Source organism: Oncorhynchus clarkii, chromosome 3 (genome assembly GCF_045791955.1).
Source record: "Oncorhynchus clarkii lewisi isolate Uvic-CL-2024 chromosome 3, UVic_Ocla_1.0, whole genome shotgun sequence".
Classification (NCBI taxonomy): Eukaryota; Metazoa; Chordata; class Actinopteri; order Salmoniformes; family Salmonidae; genus Oncorhynchus; species Oncorhynchus clarkii.
The window spans coordinates 16,245,042-16,253,845 of record NC_092149.1 but is presented as its reverse complement, the minus strand read 5'-3'; positions in this window follow the sequence as shown (position 1 = coordinate 16,253,845).

Below are 8,804 nucleotides of genomic sequence, written 5' to 3'. Positions count from 1 at the left end.
GACTGTCGGCAAGATGAATGGAGAATATAAATATAATATTTGAAAAGTAGAGAAATTATTTTAGCTGAGTGTTTCCATGCTATGCTGAGGCTATCAAAGCACTGTAGATTACTGTTACAGGAAGGGGAGAGGGGGGGTTAGAGGGACAGAGAGGGATATAGAGAGAGATAGAGGGGGTTAGAGGGAGAGAGAGGGATGTAGAGAGATATAGGGGGTTAGAGGGAGAGAAAGGGATGTAGAGAGAGATATAGGGGGCTAGAGGGAGAGAAAGGGATGTAGAGAGAGATATAGGGGGTTAGAGGGAGAGAAAGGGATGTAGAGAGAGATAGAATGGGTTAGAGGGAGAGAGAGATGTAGAGAGAGATATAGGGGGTTAGAGGGAGAGAGAGAGAGATATAGGAGGTTAGAGGCATAGAGAGAGAAAGAGGGGGATGTAGAGAGAGATATGGGGGGTTAGAGGGAGAGAGAGAGGGGGGGGTGTAGAGAGAGATAGAGGGAGTTAGAGGGAGAGAAAGGGATGTAGAGAGAGATAGAATGGGTTAGAGGGAGAGAGAGATGTAGAGAGAGATATAGGAGGTTATAGGCAGAGAGAGAGAAAGAGGGGGATGTAGAGAGAGATATGGGGGGTTAGAGGGAGAGAGAGGGATGTAGAGAGAGAGGGGGTTAGAGGGAGAGAGAGGGATGTAGAGAGAGATATAGGGGTCAGAGGGAGAGAGAGAGGGGGATGTATATATAGGGGGTTAGAGGGAGAGAGAGGAATGTATGTAGAGAGAGAGGGAGTTAGAGGGAGAGAGAGGGATGTAGAGAGGGATATAGGGGATTAGAGGGAGATATAGGGGTTAGAGGGAGAGAGAGGGATGTAGAGAGAGAGAGGGGGTTAGAGGGAGAGAGAGAGGGGGATGTAGAGAAAGATATAGGGGGTTAGAGGGAGAGAGAGGGATGTAGAGAGAGATATAGGGGGTTAGAGGGAGAGAGAGAGGGGGATGTAGAGAAAGATATAGGGGGTTAGAGGGAGAGAGAGGGATGCAGAGAGAGATATAGGGGGTTAGAGGGAGAGAGAGGAATGTATGTAGAGAGAGAGGGAGTTAGAGGGAGAGAGAGGGATGTAGAGAGAGATATAGGGGGTTAGAGGGAGAGAGAGAGGGGGATGTAGAGAAAGATATAGGGGGTTAGAGGGAGAGAGAGGGATGCAGAGAGAGATATAGGGGGTTAGAGGGAGAGAGAGAGGGGGATGTAGAGAGAGATATAGGGGGTTAGAGGGAGAGAGAGAGGGGGATGTAGAGAGAGATATAGGGGGTTAGAGGGAGATAGAGAGGGGGATGTAGAGAGAGATATAGGGGGTTAGAGGGAGAGAGAGGGATGTAGAGAGAGATATAGGGGGTTAGAGGGATGTAGAGAGGGATATAGGGGATTAGAGGGAGATATAGGGGTTAGAGGGAGAGAGAGGGATGTAGAGAGAGAGAGGGGGTTAGAGGGAGAGAGAGAGGGGGATGTAGAGAAAGATATAGGGGGTTAGAGGGAGAGAGAGGGATGTAGAGAGAGATATAGGGGGTTAGAGGGAGAGAGAGAGGGGGATGTAGAGAAAGATATAGGGGGTTAGAGGGAGAGAGAGGGATGCAGAGAGAGATATAGGGGGTTAGAGGGAGAGAGAGGAATGTATGTAGAGAGAGAGGGAGTTAGAGGGAGAGAGAGGGATGTAGAGAGAGATATAGGGGGTTAGAGGGAGAGAGAGAGGGGGATGTAGAGAAAGATATAGGGGGTTAGAGGGAGAGAGAGGGATGCAGAGAGAGATATAGGGGGTTAGAGGGAGAGAGAGAGGGGGATGTAGAGAGAGATATAGGGGGTTAGAGGGAGAGAGAGAGGGGGATGTAGAGAGAGATATAGGGGGTTAGAGGGAGATAGAGAGGGGGATGTAGAGAGAGATATAGGGGGTTAGAGGGAGAGAGAGGGATGTAGAGAGAGATATAGGGGGTTAGAGGGAGAGAGAGAGGGGGATGTAGAGAGAGATATAGGGGGTTAGAGGGAGAGAGTCAGCTGGTTGAGTGCGGTCTTAGAGCCAGCAACGATTTGTGGTGGTAAATAGACGGCTACAAAAAAAACAGATGAGAACTCTCTTGGTAGATAGTCTGGTCTACAGCTTATCATGATGAATTCTACCTCAGGCAAGAAATACCTTGACATTTCTTTAATATTAGACATCGCGCACCAGCAGTTATTGACAAATAGACACACACCCCTCCTCTTATCTCTCTCTAAGATCTGTGTAACAACCTAATTAGACCATTTGGTACAGATAGTAATATAGTATTTAACAAGATATTACATGGTGAAAAAGACAAATCAGGTGACCAAAACATTCCAAACGTCGGATGGATTGTCTCTCCCATGATGTGATGTTCTCAAACTATAGCAAACTGACTGACTATAGCTTACTGACTTACAATAGCCTACTGACTGACTATAGCCTACCGACTGATCATAGTCTACTGACCCAGACAATAGGCTACCGACTGAATATAGCCCACTGACTCACTTAACTGTAGCCTACTGACACAGACTATAGCCAACTGACTGACTATAGCCTACTGACTGACTACAGCCTACCTTCCCAGACTACAGCCCACTGACCCAGACTACAGCCTACTGACTGACTATAGCCTACTGACCCAGACTATAACCCAATGACAGCCTACTGACTCAGGCTATAGCATATTGACTGACTATAGTCTACTGACCAAGACCTTATCCTACTGACCGAGACTATAGCCTACTGACTGACTACAGCCTACCTTCCCAGACTACAGCCCACTGACCCAGACTATAGCATATTGACTGACTATAGTCTACTGACCAAGACCTTAGCCTACTGACCGAGACTATAGCCTACTGACTGGCAATAGCCTACTGACTGACTACAGCCTACTGACTGACTACAGCCTACTGACTGACTATAGGCTACTGACCCAGAGTATAGGCTACTGAATGACTATAGTCTACTGACTGACTATAGCCTACATACCCATACTATAGTCTACTGACCCAGAGTACATCCTACTGACTGACTACAGCCTAATGACCTAGACTACAGTCTACTGACTGACTATAGCCTACTGACCCAGACCAAAACCTACTGACTCAGATGACAGCCTACTGACCCAGCCTACAGAATATTATAGTCTACTGATTGTCTATAGCCTACTGACTGACTACAGCCTACCTACCCAGACTACAGTCTACTGACCCAGACTACAGCCTACTGACTGACAATAGCCTACTGACCGACTATAGCCTACCGACTGACCAAAGCCTACTGACTGACTATAGCCTACTGACTGATCACAGTCTACTGACCAAGACAATAGGCTACCGATTGAATATAGCCTACTGACTCACTTGAATGTAGCCTACTGACCCAGACAATAGCCTACTGACTCAGACTATATCCTACTGACCCAGACTATAGTATACAGACTGACTATAGTCTACTGACCCAGACTACAACCTACTGACTGGACTGACTATAGCCTACTGACTGAGTACAGCCTACTGACCAAGAATATAGCCCACAGACCAAGACCATAGTCTACTGACTGACTATAGCCTACTGACCCAGACTATAACCTAATGACCCAGATGACAGCCTACTGACTCAGACTATAGCATATTGACTGACTATAGTCTACTGACCAAGACCTTAGCCTACTGACCGAGACTATAGCCCACTGACTGGCAATAGTCTACTGACTGACTATAGGCTACTGACCCAGAGTATAGGCTACTGAATGACTATAGTCTACTGACCAAGACCATAGCCTACTGACTGAGACTAGAGCCTACTGACTGACTACAGCCTAAGGACCCAGACTATAGCCTACTGACTAACTATAGTCTTTTGACCCAGAATACACCCTACTGACAGACTATGGCCTACTTGCTGACTATAGCCAACTGAATGTCTATAGTCTACTGACTGACTATAGCCTACATACCCAGACTATAGTCTACCGACCCAGACTATAATAGCCTACTGACCCAGACTACAATCTACTGACTATAGTCTACTGACCCAGACTATAGCCTACTGACCCAGACTACAGCCTAGGGACCCAGACAAAAGCCTACTGACTGACTACAGTTTACTGAGCCAGACTATAGCCCAAAGACCCAGACTATAGTATACAGACTGGCCCACTGACCAAGACCATAGTCTACTGACTGACAATAGCCTACTGACTGACTATAGACTACTGACCCAGAACAAAACCTACTGACCAAAACCATAGCCCACTGACCGAGACTATAGCCTACTGACTGACTATAGCCCACTGACCCAGACTACAGCCTACTGACTATAGCATACTGACCCAGACCATAGCCTATCGACCCAGATGACAGCATACTGACCCAGACTATAGCCAACTGACTGACTATAGCCTACTGACTGACTACAGCGTACCTACCCAGACTACAGTCTACTGACCCAGACTACAGCCTACTGACTGACTATAGCCTACTTACCCATACTATAGTCTACTGACCCAGACTACTGCCTACTGACCCAAACTACATCCTACTGACTGACTACAGCCTACTGACCTAGACTACAGTCTACTTACTGACTATAGTCTACTGACTGACTACAGCCCACTGACCCAGACTACAGCCTACTGACTGACTATGGCCTAAGGACCCAGACTATAGCCCACTGACTGACAATAGCTTACTGACCCATACTACAGCCTAAGAACCCAGACAATAGCCTACTGACTGACAATAGTCTACTGACCCAGACTACAGCCTACTGAATGTCTATAGTCTACTGACTGACCACTGCCTACCTACCCAGATAATAGCCTACTGACCCATACTACATCATAAGAACCCAGACTATAATATACTGATCAAGACTACAGCATACTGACCCAGACTATAGCCCACTGACCCAGACTATAGCCTACTGACCCAGACTATAGCCTACTGACCCAGACTATAGCCTACTGACTAAGACAACAGCTACTGACTGACTATGGCCTACTGACTGACAATAGGTTACGGACCCAGACTATAGGTTACGAACCCAGACTATAGGTTACTGACCCAGCATATAGCCAACTGACTGAATATAGGCTACTGACCCAGACTACAGCCTACTGACTGACAATAGCCTACTGACTGAATATAGCCTACTGACTGACTATCGCCTACCTTCCCAGACTACAGCCTACTTTCCCAGACAATAGTCTACTTACCCAGACTATAGCCAACTGGCTGATTATAGCCTACTAACCCAGAATATAGCTTACTGACTGACTGTAGCAAATTGAACCAGAATATAGCCTACTGACTGACAATAGCCTACTGACTGACTATAGACTACTGACCCAGACTAAAGCCTGCTGACCCATACTATAGCCTACTGAATGACGATAGCCTCAAGACCCAGACTATAGCCTAAGGACCCATACTATAGACCACTGAATGACAATAGGCTACTGACCCAGACTATAGCATACTGACCCAGTCTATAGGATATTGACTGACTATAGTCTACTGCCCCAGACCACAGCCTGCTGACTGACTTTAGCCTACGGACCCAGACTATAGCCAAATGACCCAGACTATAGCCCACTGACCCAAACTATCGTCTACTTACTGACGATAGGTTACTGTCACACACTATAGCCTACTAACTGACTGTAGCCTACTGACCCAGAATATAGTCTACTGACTGACTATAGCCTACTGACTGACTATAGACTACTGACTGACTATAGACTACAGACCCAGACTACAGCCAATCGACCCAGACTATAGCCTAATTACTGACTATAGCCTACTGACCGAGACTATAGCCTACTGACTGACTATAGCCTCAGGATCCAGACTACAGCCTACTGACTGACTATAGGCTACTGACACAGACTATAGCCTACTGACCCAGACTTTAGCCAATTGACTGACTATAGATTACTGACCCAGACTATAGTCTTCTGACCCAAACTATAGCCTACTGACTGACTATTGCCTACTGGCCCAGACTATAGCCTTTTGACTGACTATAGCATAAGGACCCAGACTATAGTCTACTGACTGACTATATTCTACTGCATGACTATATTCTACTGCATGACTATAGCCTACTGACCCAGATTATAGTCTACTGACTGACTATAACCTAAGGACCCAGAATATAGTCTACTGACTGACTATAGACTACTGACAGACCATAGCCTACTGACTGACTAACGTCTACTGACTGACTAAAGGCCTACTGACTGAGAATATAGAATACTGACCCAGACTACAGCCTACTGACCCAGACTTTAGCAAATTGACTGACTATAGCCTACTGACCCAGACTATAGCTTACTGACTGACTATAGCATACTGACTGACTGTGGCCTACTGACCCAGAATATAGCCTTCTGACTGACTATAACCTACTGACTGACAATAGCCTACTGACCCAGACTATAGCCTACTGAATGACTATAGCCTACTGACCCAGACCACTGACCAGGACCATAGCCTACTGACCCAGACTATAGCCTACTGACTGACTGTAGCCTCAGGATCCAGACTACAGCCTACTGACTACTATAGACTGACTACGTCCGTCCGTCCGTCCTACTGACCAGGACCATAGCCTACTGACTGACTGTAGCCTCAGGATCCAGACTACTGACAACTATAGACAGACTTTAGCCTATAGTCAGTCAGTAGGCTATGGTCCTGGTCAGTAGGACCAGTAGGCTATGGTCCTGGTCGGTCGGTCCGTCGGTCCGTCAGTCCGTCAGTCCGTGGTGCGCTCAGTCCAGTACATCACTGTGGCCGAGCTCCCTGCCATCCAGGACCTCTATATCAGGCGGTGTCAGAGGAAGAACTGAAACAATTCCATAGACTGTTCACTCTGCTACCTTCCGGCAAATGGTACTGGAGCATTGGCTCTTGGACCAATAGGCTTTGAGACAGCTTCTACCCGTGAGCCATAAGACTGCTAAATAGCCAGACTACTAAATAGTCAGTGAATAGTACCCAAACTATCTGCAATGACTATCTTGCACTGACCCTATGCACACTCACCAGGTGATATACTGTATACAAAACATATGCACACATTACATTGACAATCCCACACATACGCAGACCAACTCAACACAAAAACACATACATACACATTACACACACCGTTACACGGCATTTGCTGCTACTACTCTTCTTTATTTTACACTTATCTATTCTGATGCATTCACTTTACCCCGCCTTCATGTACATACAGTTGGACGTTTACATACACTGAGGTTGGAGTCATTAAAACTCGTTTGTCAACCACTCCACAAATCTCGTTAACAAACTATAGTTTTGGCAATCTACTTTGTGCATGACACAAGTAATTTTCCCAACAATTGTTTACAGATTATTTCACTTATAATTCACTGTATCACAATTCCAGTGGGTCAGAAGTTTACATACACTAAGTTGACTGACTTTAAACAGCTTGGAAAATTCCAGAAAATGATGTCATGGTTTTAGAAGCTTCTGATAGGCTAATTGACATAATTTGAGTCAATTGGAGGTATATCTGTAGATGTATTTCAAGGCATACCTTCAAACTCAGTGCCTCTTTGTTTGACATCATGGAAAAATTAAAAGAAATCCTTCTCTCTACTGTTATTCTGACATTTCACATTCTTGAAACAGTGGTGATCCTAACTGACCTAAGACAGGGCATTTTTACAAGGATTAAATGTCAGGAATTGTGTAAACTGAGTTTAAATGTATTTGGCTAAGGTGTATGTAAACTTCTGACTTCAACTGTATCTACCTCAAATACCTCGTTCCTCTGCACATTGATCTGGTACTGGTACTCCCTGGATATAGATCCATTCTTGCATTTTATTTGATTCTTTGTGTTACTATTATTCAGTTTTTTTACTCTGCATCGTTGGGAAGGGCTCATAAGCAAACATTTCATGGTAAAGTCTACACCAGTTGTATTCAGCGCATGTAACAAATAACATCTGATTTGAAAATGATAGAAGTGGACGGATGGACAGACGGGTAGAGAGTGACGGATGGACAGACGGGTAGAGAGTGAGAGATGGACAGACGGGTAGAGAGTGAGAGATGGACAGACGGGTAGAGAGTGAGAGCTGGACAGACGGGTAGAGAGTGAGAGATGGACAGACGGGTAGAGAGTGAGAGGTGTACAGACGGGTAGAGAGTGAGAGATGGACAGACGGGCAGAGAGTGAGAGATGGACAGACGGGCAGAGAGTGAGAGATGGACAGACGGGCAGAGAGTGAGAGGTGTACAGACGGGCAGAGAGTGAGAGGTGGACAGACGGGTAGACAGTGAGAGATGGACAGACGGGTAGAGAATGAGAGGTGGACAGACGGGCAGAGAGTGAGAGGTGGACAGACGGGCAGAGAGTGAGAGGTGGACAGACGGGCAGAGAGTGAGAGATGGACAGACGGGCAGAGAGTGAGAGATGGGCAGACGGGCAGAGAGTGAGAGGTGGACAGACGGGCAGAGAGTGAGGTGGGCAGAGAGTGAGAGGTGGACAGACGGGCAGAGAGTGAGAGGTGGACAGACGGGTAGAGAGTGAGAGGTGGACAGACGGGTAGAGAGTGAGAGATGGACAGACGGGCAGAGAGTGAGAGGTGTACAGACATGCAGAGAGTGAGAGGTGGACAGACGGGTAGAGAGTGAGAGGTGGACAGACGGCAGAGTGAGAGATGTACAGACGGGCAGAGACAGAGATGGACTGCGATGGACGGACACTCGGACAGGTAGAGAGTGAG